The sequence below is a fragment of the Notamacropus eugenii genome, chromosome 6, assembly GCF_028372415.1.
Source record: "Notamacropus eugenii isolate mMacEug1 chromosome 6, mMacEug1.pri_v2, whole genome shotgun sequence".
NCBI lineage: Eukaryota > Metazoa > Chordata > Mammalia > Diprotodontia > Macropodidae > Notamacropus > Notamacropus eugenii.
Window position 1 is genome coordinate 264006512 of NC_092877.1, and position 12043 is coordinate 264018554.

Here is a 12043-nt window from a genome sequence, read left to right on the forward strand (position 1 = left end):
TTAGACTGACATTAAATTTATCTTTTCAAAATGTTAGGGGAAAACAGTGTTACATGCGTAGTTAGTGTCCCCTTTTTGGATCCAGAGCTATAATTTCTTTTTTTTAATTTTATTTTTAATTTGTGGAATAAAACAAGCATTCCCGTAACATAGTAGAGTAAAAAGATGATTGCACATGAAACTGCAGATCTGTTATGTACAATTTGTTACTCCTTTTAAATATATAATAAAGTTATCATCTAAAATTTTTTCCCTTTTTCTCTCTCCCCCATAGAGATACACAAATAGCTGTGTGTGTATACACATGTATGTAAAATCATTTCATACGTGCTTCTGTTTATGAGTTTTTTCAGGATACAGATGGCATCTTTCTTCATATGTCCTTTGTAGTTAATTTGGGTATTTATAATAGTCAAAATGACTTAATTGTTCAAAGTTGTTCTTAAAACAATATTGCTGGTACTGTATACAATATTCTCTTGGTTCTCCTCATTTCACTCTTCATTATTTCATGTTTTTCTGAGATCATTGAACTCATCATTTCTTATAATGCAGTAATATACCACCACAATCATATACCACAACTCATTCAGTCATTTTCCAATTGATGGGCAGCCCTGAAATTTCTAGTTTTTTGCCACCACAAAGAGAGTGCTACAAACATTTTAGGACATGTAAGTTCTTTTCCTTTTACCTTAATCTTCTTTGGAAATAGATCTAGTAATGGTATTGCTGGGTCAAACGGTATAGGTAGTTCAGACTTACTATGTCATTGATACAGGGGAACTCCTAGTATTGAATCTTCCTCCACCAGTGCATATTAGCAAGTCTCTGTAACTTACATCTTAGAAGACTGATTAAGGAGGCATCTAGGTGGAGCACTGACGCTGGAGCTAGGAGGTTCAAAGCCTGCCTCTGATACTTACCAGCTTTGTGACCTTGGGTAAGATAGAGAGTCTCTCAGAACCTCCATTTTCTCATCTATAAAATGAGGGATTTGGAAAATGACTTCTCAGGTCCCTTCTATCTATGATCCTATGAGCCAATGTTTGTTGAGGGTCCCTTATAACAAGTATGACCGACTGCATACTAAATCCAGGTAGAAAAGGTAATATTCAAATGAAACCTCTTTAAACTGCAGATAAAACACTCATGGTAAATGAAATCTGTATGTTCTCAGTTTGTGAGCTCATCAAATCTTCCCTCTTGTGTTGTGTTTGCAAGGGCTTCATAAATGGACCTAATCTATCCTGGGTGAATTTCAGTCACTCCAGTGAATGCCCTTCTTGAAAATAGACATCTCCTTTCCAGTTCCATTTATTTCCCCATCTCTATGTTTTCTTGTCTTCTTTGCCCTCCTCCCCCTGCCCCAGGGTTCTATAAAAGAAAAGAAATACTGTTTTTCTTAGCCTTTCAACTGACAAATGTGAAGAAGGGGGAAAAATATTTTTCTATTATTTTTTACTTTAGACCTCAATTATTTTGTACTCCTTGAAGAACCCTGTAGCTTAACTGCAGGAATGGACTAGTTTCTTAGAGTGAATAGGCCTTACGGTAATCTCCCCCAGACTGCACAGGGCAATGAAGTATTTATTTTGGGGGAGACAGAAGGAAGTAGGGAATTATGTGGAGGAAAAGGAACAAAGACCTGAAAGCCAGAAGGCAATGGTGTGGAGATTGGAAGAAAGTTGCTGCCACCTAGAGGTAAAAAATTGAAAACCTGGCTGTGTCGTCTAAAATTCAGTAAAGTCACCTTTGGAATAGACATAAATGAGACTTCAGAGTAGTGGGATAGATTGAGATATTTGGCACGCTGCCTCTAGGTAAGACCATACTCACTCCATCCCATAAAGGTTACAGTAACTGTCTTTTCTCACAATCTCTTTTAGTAATAATATAACTATTCTCCATAACATTGTATTGACCTGTCCGGGTTTTCTCCTATCATGGTAGACAGTAGGCTTTGTTATTCTGTGAACCTTTGGTGATACAGTTCCTAGACCTGTTGACAGCTATCCAGCCAAAGGCTGGTTAAGCAAATAATATGAATTTCTCCTCTCTATATGCTAGCTTCCCTAACTTCCCTTAGCTTCCCTAAGTTTTGCATTCACAATTGGTCACCCTTTCCAGACTCTCCAAATACAAGAAAGCTTCTGTTTTGCTACTTTCCCTGATGCTGCCCAAGAAGGGCCAGGGCTAGAAATGCTGGAGAGCAATAATTTAGGGATATCCTAGACAAGTAAAGGGGCCCCAGGACCAAGCTGGCTCATAGGAAAACAGCTTTTCAGAGGTAAATGTGGCCCCACAGTGAAAACACAACCTGATTAAACAACACAGTATTGCAGTGAGGAGTTGACCATATATACGTATGTATGTATGTTCAGAACTCTTACGCTGATTATCTCCAAAGCTCGTTTAAGAAATGCTTTTTCCCCAAAGGAAAAGCCTCCAAGATGCAGCAGAAATTTACATGATTCAAGTTTATTTTTTTAATGTCATAGACTTTTTATTTTTTAATTCAGTTTTATTTTATTTTTAGGTGTGCATTCTCTCCTTCCCACCTATCCCTGCCCTTGAAAAAAATAATAAAAACAAACCCAATTACAAACATGTGTAGTCAAACAAACAAATACTCAAATTGACCATATCAAAAATAAATATTCCTCAGTCTTCACTATTGAGTCCATCTGGAGATGGGCAGTGTGTTCCATCACGATTATTACCCAGGTTTTGGTACTGCTACAATTGGCTAACCATTCTCCCCTTTACACTGGCATGAAAACTGGAGCGAGGTAAGACTGTCAGCAGTGAGGATTCAGAAACAGAGATACAGTCATAAGAAGAGATCTAGAAACCAAAGAAAGAAAGCATGACAGAACTACATCCCAACGGGAAATAAAGAAGAATTCAGGGAACAGATCACAAGCTTAGCACCAAGGCTTGATATAGTAAAGGCAGCAAACCTCAATTGTCCATACATTTATTAGAACTCTCTCTCTCTGTGTCTATCTTTCTCTTCTCCTCTCTCTCTGTGTCAGATGCAGAGCAACTATTAATTTCTTGATCTACCTTAGTGATAATTTCCTCTTTAAAAAGGTGAGGAACCAACATGAGGAAATTCTGCTCTGGTTCTGACTCTAACAGGAAGAAACTGCTTGTTGGGAGGTAGAAATGATGAACACTTTAAAGAAAGTGACCATTCTCTCCTATTAGAGTTCATGATAGGAAGAGAAAATCGAGGTACCCTAAATTTTGGGAAAGCATATTTTGAAAAGTGCAGGGAAAGATATCTAGGGTTCCATGGACTAAAAGCTTTAGGAGATGTCAGTTCAGAAGGAATGGGAGATGCTCAAGAATGAAATTCTAAATACACAATGGGAACCCATTCCAATGAAAAGGGAAAATAGGATTTGTCAGAAGAGACCCTGTGTGGATGCACAGGGAACTCAACAGCCAATTTACATTTTTTTAAAATAATGGTACAAAAGATGGATGAAAGGAAGGGTGGGTAACTAGGATGAATATAAGAATATAGCACAATCCTGTAAAAATATAAGGTATTAAAGTTTAGAGTGAATTGAAACTGGTGAAGGAGGGTAAGGACAACAGAAAGGTGATTTTAAAAATCTATATTGAGAGGAAAAAGAACAGAGAAAAGATAGGGCAATGTAAGAGAGCACCATGTTGTCATTGATGGATTCAAGTTGCCCAGCCCAAATGAACTGTATCCTTAGTTACGGAAAGAATTGTCAGGTGTGATTGCTGAGCCACTGTCAGTGATATTTAAAGATTGTGGGAAACAAAATTGGAGAAGGGCAAATGTTGTCCCAATTTTACAAAAAGGGCAGAGAACCGAGTCTGTGAGCCACTGAGCTTGGCTTTAATTCCTGGGAAAATTCTAGGACAAATCAATAAAGAAATGATTGGTGAACATTCAGAAAGGAAATTGATGATTATAAAGAACCAGCATGCCTTCATTGAGAATAGGTTGTACAGTTGTACAGTATCACTTCTTTCTTTCTTTTATCCTTTCTTACTTTCTTCCTTTTTTGATAAAATTACTAAAGAGAGGAATTCTGGGGCTATAATTTACCTAGATTTTAGCAAACCATTTGTTAAATATTTCATACCATTTTTGTGAAGAACATGGACAGCTGTGGACTAGACAGTAATACAGTCAAAGGGGTTGATAACTTATTGGCTTACTGAATTCCGAGTGGAATCGTTAATTGCTCCATGTCAATTTCCAGGGGTATCCTTCAGGGATCTGTGCTTGGCCCTATGTTGTTAAACACTTTTTGGTCAATGATGTGGACAAAGGCATCCTCACAAAATTTTCAGATGACACAAAGCTAGAAGGGACAAATAACTGACTAGATGATAAAATCAAATTTCTCAAGTTATCTTGGCAATTTTTGACATTGTGCTAAATGTAATAAGATGCAATTCAGTAAGGAAAAATTAGCATCTTTCACTTAAATAGAGAAAGTTACCTTCACAATAAAAGATAGTGGAGACATGGTAGATGGTTCCTTTGATTTTCTGGATTAAGCAATGTAAGAAGCACATTGATAAGCTACACAGTGTCCATAGCAGGACAAGCTGGAGGCAAAAAGGGCTTACATCTATGTCATATGAAATAGCAGTTAAAGCAGCATGTGCATCCTGAAGAAGAGGAGATTCAGGCAAAACATGATTGGTGTGTTACAGTATTTTAAGGGCTGTTATGTGAAGAAGGAATTAGATTTGTTCTAGTTGAACTAGGAACAATGGGTAGATGTTACAAAAAAATGAATTTAGACTTGGTATCAGGGAAGATTTTGTGGGAAATGAGTCTGAGTCTCTTGATCCACCACTTGCATATCCCCCATCTGTTGATGCCTTTTCCTCTAAGATTGCTGTTATGTATTCTGTATTTATCCTTTATCTACCTAGTGCTTTTCTTTGCACTGTTAAAATGATCATTAAAATGATCTTCATGGTTTTTGTCCCTTTTTTGTATCCCTGATTCTTAGCACAGTGTCTGGTACAGACTAAAGACTCAGTCAATACTTTTCATTATTGTTGAAGTTTACAAATGTTAATTTAGACCAGAAAAGAAATGTTGAAAAACGGTGAGAATGCACTGACCTAGGATTCAGAGGACATGGGTTTTAGTCACTACTCTCTTACTGACCAATGCTATGTTATTGACAAATGTAGACTCCTTTTGCCCCCAGTTTCCATTTTCTATACCTTAGGGAAGGTGTAAAAATCAATAATATAGTATATTTTAAGATGTTGGTATTATCAGAAGATGAGACTTATATATAGATAATAGGTGGTATTATTTGACACTGTTCAGTTTTCTTCTGTAAAGTCCACTAGGAATCTTGAAAATAATGCTCCGTAGCTTTGTTTTTCTCTTTTCCTTGCCATGAACCAGATAGTATTATAAAGGATTAAGATTCAGATTCTCCCCTCTACCTGACTGTTCCTGAGCTTTCTTCCCTTTGATTCACGTTATCCTCAATTTAATTATCCAGCCTGAATGAATGCCCTGTGTTCTCCTTTGCCTTCTCTGCCTCCTATAGCTTACCATGGCTGAGTGAAAAGGGTTTGAGTAATAAATCCTTTTCTATTTCTTGCTAATTTTGCCAATAAAAAGGATTGACCTTCCATATGGGAATTTAGGCTGGTCAATTTTTCCCCCCACAATCATTGCCTTTTGGACAAGCTACTCCCCATCACTATTTTGCTTCTCATCTGTCAATGAATTTGACACTGAACTTATGGCTTTTCATTGACACATGCATGTTTAGAGATACCAGCACTACTCTGGAAATAAAATGGTGCACATAGCAGATACTTCATAAATGCTTATTGAGTGACTGACATAGGTTTTGGAGCCTGACTGACTTAGGTGCTGGTTTGACAAAATTAAGACGTATCACAAGCTCTCACTTGAACAGGAAAATAAATGTCTTAGCTCTGTTACCATTAGATAATTTAGAAAGACACGATTTAAGAGATCAAATACAGACTGAAAGACAAAAGATTTTGTTTTCTGGTTTATTTCTTAAAAGCTTCAGGTGTCTGCCCAGTCAAACTATTTATTTAGCTATTTTTAATCATTCAGATGATCTTTATTAGAGCCTTAGAGATTACCGCCTTAGAGACGCATGAAACTATTTAGAGATCTTCTAATTCAAATTCTTCACTTTATAGAAGAGGAAACTAAGGCCCAGAGAAGGTAAGTAGTGGGTCAAGAGTCATGGAGCAAATATGTTGATGAGCTGGAAGTAAAACCAAAGTCTTCAGTTTCTAGTTGGGCATTTCTTTCCCTACACTATGTTGCCCCATGACTGCATGTACTGTACTGAGGGCTCTGTGGAATTCAAAGAGGCATTAGACATGATCCTCTGTTACCAAGTAATTGACGCTCTCTTGGGGGAAGGATTAGGGTGGGGAGGAAGATGAAAACAGCAAATTTGAAACAGTTACAGAACCATCATGAAGGTGGAACAGTGAGCTCCTGGTCATGGTGCATTTGTAGGAAAGACACTAGGTAGAATGTGAGATGGGCCTTAAAGTGTGAAAAAATAACGAGAGCAGAGATTATTCCAGGTAGAAGCAAAATCATCGCAAGAAAAACGTGTAAACAGAAGGGCAACAGGGCTACCAGAATGAAACTTTCTACCTTTCCTTCTGGTGGCCTTGTTCTCATCCTACTTCTGCTGAATCTTGATGTAGGTTATAGGTGAAATATGCTTTATATAATATCTTCATAAATCCAAGTTATGCCAAATTCATAAAACTCGTAAAGCCAAATATACCAAATGACCTTCTCCCAGCCATTCCCACAGGGAGTTAGTAGGAAACCCTAGGGTTTCCCTACCCCCATCAAAACCTCCGAAGTATTGTATATAGTAAGAGGTGGTGACTCAGGAACTGGGAGTTCTGAGACTAGTATCTATATCCTCCCAAAAAGTAGGATCCTATCTGTTTCTGCTGAGGCCCAACTCTGTGTGTCGTCAGTTAGTTTTATTTCTATTCTCTTGCCAAAAAATAAAAGGCGAACAATTTACTAGAGCATGAGTAACTCTCATTTCCCACTCCCCTGCAAATGCCCAAAGGGAACAGAAGTTCTTCCTGATTGTGTGACCTTGGTCAAGTCATTCATCTCTCTGGATCTTAGTTTCCTCATCTGTAAAAAGTGAGGTGAAAAGACAGATGTGTGACAAGATCACCTGTGAAGTCCATTCTAGCTCTAAATCTCCTTCCATCCTGGAACTTGGGTTTGAATCCTGGCTCTGACACTCCCTAGTTGTGAGATGCTCAGTAAGTTAATTAGTCTCACTGACCCTTAGTTTTTTTTGTTTGTAAAATGAGCAGATTTGTCATGAACCTTCTAGGGCTTTAAAAAACCTAAAAGCCCTATGTAGTTATGAACTAGCATTGTGTCTTTATTATAAGTGAAAAATAATTCCAAGGCTTTAAATTTCATTTAAAGTGATAAATGCAGGAGGAATGTTGGTACAACAGGAACTAGAAAAATAAAAGCTGCCCAAGCTCAAAAGGGTCTCATTACCACTTCTTTAGTCCAGAGGGGTTAAATAATTAGGAATGTATCTTTCTCATCTTAAACTCAGTATGTCCAAAATGGAACTCATTATCTTTCCTCCTAAACTGTCCCTCCTTTCTACCTTCCCTGTTACTGTAGAGGGCAACACCATCCTCCCATCCTTTCAGTCCCTGAAGCTCACCACCTAGGACTCCTCCCTATCTCTTGCTCCCAGTAGCCAATCTGTTCCCAAGACCTGACAATTTCACATTTCTTAAACATGCTCCCTTTTCTCCTCTGACCCTGCTACCATTCTAGTCCCCCTCACACCTGGACTATCATAATAGCCTGATGGTAGGCCTCTCTGCTTCATCCAATGCAAGTCCAACCATGTTGACCCCCTTGATAAATTCCAGTGACTCCCTCTCACCTCCAGGATCAAATACAAAATGCTCTGTTTTGCATTCAAAACCTTTTATGACCTAGCCCCTTTCTCACTTTCCAGCATTCTTATACCTTACCCCTTGACTTGTACTTTTTAATCAGGTGATACTGGCCTCCCAGATGTTCTGGGAATTAGACAGTTCATCTCTCAGTTTCTGGCATTTTCTCTGACTGTCCCCCATGCCTCAGCTATGACCACTGACATAACCTGGCCTCCTTTAAGTCACACCCAAACTCTCACCTACACAAACCCTCCCCCAACCCCTCTTAAGTCCAGTGCCTTCTGTCTGTTATTTCTTAGTGTGTGTGTGTGTGTGTGTGTGTGTGTATAATATGTATGTGTATATGTATATAAATGTATGTGTATGAATATACGTGTATATATGTATGTACACATACATGTATTATGCTGTATGCACACACGTAAATGTATGCATGTACATGTATATTGTGTGTGCACATGTTGTCTATCTACATGCATATACATGTATGTGTATATATACTGTTCCCCCCCCCTTAGATTGTGAGTTCCTTGAGGTCAGGAACTGTCTTTTGCCCCTTTTTGTATCCCCCCCAGTGCCTGGCACATAGTAGGCACTTAATGAATGCTTATTGAATGCATGATCGAGTAAAAATTCAGAAACTGGGTCTCCAAAAGAAAATAGCTGGCAGTGGATCATCCAGACATAGTCTGTCTACAGAAAGATACTGTCTCCAGTCCCTGTCTCCTATCTATCTTGGATTCTCTTCAGTGACCTTGAACAATTCACCTGAACTCTGCCTTGTACAAAATAATCTTATGTTTTCTGTTCAACTCTGGGTAGTGAGTGAAAGTTAAGATACTGGACTAAAGAAGAGACTTGGATGTACTTGTAGCTGATGTTGAAATTTCATGACCAAAACAGTGAATGTAAAATGAAGATGGTTTTGATTACCTTTTAATATATGCTCATACCTAAATATTATGATTATACTAATTTTGCATTAATGTAGCTTTAATCATTATAATACTTAGGCTAGCTAAGAGACACTCTTAACTTGTTCTGTATTCAGGTTTTTACTTCTGTCATAACAATTTTCAGCGTGATGATAGATCTAAAGATTTTAACAGTTTTGCACTACTAGTTTTAAAGTGATATATACAAAAGTCTGTAGGAAGACAGTAACTTGTTACCATACTTTGAAAAAATTGTCATTCTCATGGTTTGCTGGATTTTTTTAATGGAAAAATCCTTTAGAAACATAGTCGTAAAGCACTGTAAAAACCTGGGAGGCTAAACAGCTATACTCAATTAATTGCTTCACAAACATTCTCTTTCTGGTCTTGCCAAAGGTAACTTTCAGCCTAGGCCAGTGCAGGTTGTTAAAAATTTGAATCCCCTAGAATCTGAATTAATGATATTTTACTATAAAAGAACCTACAGGCATAATTGGCCACTAAGGGAGATACAGTCTCTTAAGTCCTGAAAGCAGATTTTTTTTTTCCTCTCCTCTAGTTCGTGTTTTGAAAGTCTTTGAAACTAGTCTGGTGGTGAATCAGTTTAACCAGGGTGAGGTGGCCTGTGAAGTAAGGAGCTGACTCTTGACTGGAAGCAGAGAAGTGATCCATGAGAACAAATAGTCTGAAAACCATTTCTGTTCAGCTTTGCAAGGATTCTGTGGTAGCATATTTACTTCTTATTCCCAGAGTACACACCAATTTATAATTGAGGAAGGTGACTTCTTCCCAAAGGGAATTAAGTAGGGATAGTGGTAGTCGTGTTTTAAATAACAAATAAGGGGATGTGTGGGATTCTGGAGGTTTCAAGTTCTGACTCTGTGACCCTGGGTAAGTCACTTAATGTCTCAGTGCCTCTGGCATCTGTCTGAAACTGAAAGTTGGAGGAAATTCCCTACCTAGAGGAAATCACAAGTCTGGTATTATTCAGCATTATTCTCCATCACTACAATCATCTTAATGAATAGAAAAATATTCATTTGAATCATAAATCCTTTGAGTACTTGTTATAGAAATGAGTGAATCACATGTATATAACTCTTCAAGTACTTTCCTCCTAGCAAGCTTGTTAGATATACAACTATCTCCATTTTACGGGTGAGAAAACTGAGTCTCAGAAGTCAAGTGACTTTCCCAGAGTCACAGAATTAGTGACAGTCAGATCCAGGATTAAAAATATCCCTTGAATAATCTACAGACAAATTACCAAGAATTGCCTATATTTCTGACAACTCAATTCCAGTAATTAAATATTAATTATTTTCTTGGGAACTCTGACTGTATTGCTGATAAATAATGTATGTTCTGGTGGGTTCAGGATGTCCCAGAACTGTATTCATAAGGCCCTCATTTTTACTACTTCCTACATTTTTTTTTTAATGCTTTCCTTTAGGGAAAAGAGAGTCTGATTTCAGAAAGCAGTGGGCAGCCTACTGTGTCTTAAGCCATTCTAATAACAATATTTCATAGAATTTTAACAATACTTTACATTTTTGTAGTGCTTTACCATTTTCAAAATTATTTCAAGTATATTGTGACATTTCATTCTCATGAGAACCCTCTAAGGTAAGTGTTATTAAACCCATTTTATAGAGAAGTTAAGAGTAAGAATATGTCTTTAGACTCTAAGACCAATGTATCCCCACACACATACATATTACATCCTGCCTTGAGGAATTTTCTCCCCAATATTTCAGCCCTTTCCTTCATTTAAAATTACTTCTTGCACATTAATTGAAACTGGTTTTGAGTATTCTTTACCAAGATTATATTGGGAGTGTGTGGGAAGGGAGGTAATCTGAACCTGTGATATCAGGAACTCCCAGCAGCAAAACTCCCTTTACTAGTGAAAATAAGCAATTCTCCTCTAATTTAAAATCTTAGAGAGTGGTCTGGGTAACATGGTGAGGGCCACCCAAAAAATATGTATCCAAGGTTTGACTCAAACCCATGTCTTTCTAACCATGGGGCCAGCTTTCTCCTATTTTTCGTATGTATTAATAGATAACTAAGCTTTTCTGGAGGTGTTATTAACTTTCTTAATCCCTACCATGGGTCTTTGAGTGTGCCTCCCTCACCACTCTGTGCATCATATCATGATTTGGTGACTGAGTTTCGGTATTAATTGACAATCACAATCCTCAAGTATGAGATATCTTGAGTTTTCATTTTACCTCAGTAATTCTTGATTGAGAATAAGTGGCTGTCTCCATTGCTTTGATCTCTTCAATATTTTCTCCACTACAAATTGCTTAGATTGAAATAGAAAAGTAATTGAACTAATACAGCACCATTATTATTTATTTGAGTATACACCTACACACTGTGAATGTCCTTAATTGTGATAGTGCAGTGTTTTCCCATTTGCAGTTATATCTGGAGATCTTCATTAACATAGCTCTTCTCCATGTGAAATATCATTAGAATACTTAATTCTTTATCAACTACTCATTTTAAAGGTGTCAGACCTTCGGTAACACTCTTCAGTCTGGTGAAGAGATCATATTCTGTCTATTTAATGGGATATTACTATCCTTGAAATGTAAAAGATAACATCAATTATTATGTGACCACTAATGTTTTTTTCCAGCCCATTTTGATTTAAATGAGATATGATCTTTTTTTGACATGTTGTACTGGGCTTTTAAATTCAGTAGCTATCTGGATAATAGCACTGAGTGTCATATAAATCATGACGCTACCTTTTCTTGGCAGATTATAAAGCAGAAACCTTGCTGTTACTAATTTTCACTTGATTCGTCTTTGGAAGGTTATAGTCCTAGAGAGCATTACATTTTTGCAATGGAATAGCCATTTTCTTCTTATCATTTTGATTGATTTGATACGAAGTTTTGTATCATAAGAAAAAATTTTGTTTTCTTTGATATGGAGCTATTGGTTTCTATTGGAATATGACATGAGGTACATTAAGTGCCTGTTGGGGACACTAGTTAATTTCATTAATGAAACCAACTTCATCCTTCCTTGGGCCCATTAGCCTAAGTTGAGAGAAAGTCTATCTCATAGCCACTGACAAGCCCAGCTCTTCGTCAGCTCTC

At 37.4% G+C, this 12043-nt stretch overlaps 1 protein-coding gene across 4 annotated transcripts in view; it reads left to right on the plus strand.

Annotated features, from left to right (window-relative positions):
• KLF12 (KLF transcription factor 12) overlaps nt 1-12043 on the plus strand; it is a 561576-nt gene that overhangs the window by 473784 nt on the left and 75749 nt on the right. The gene's annotated exons all lie outside the window — the stretch shown is intronic.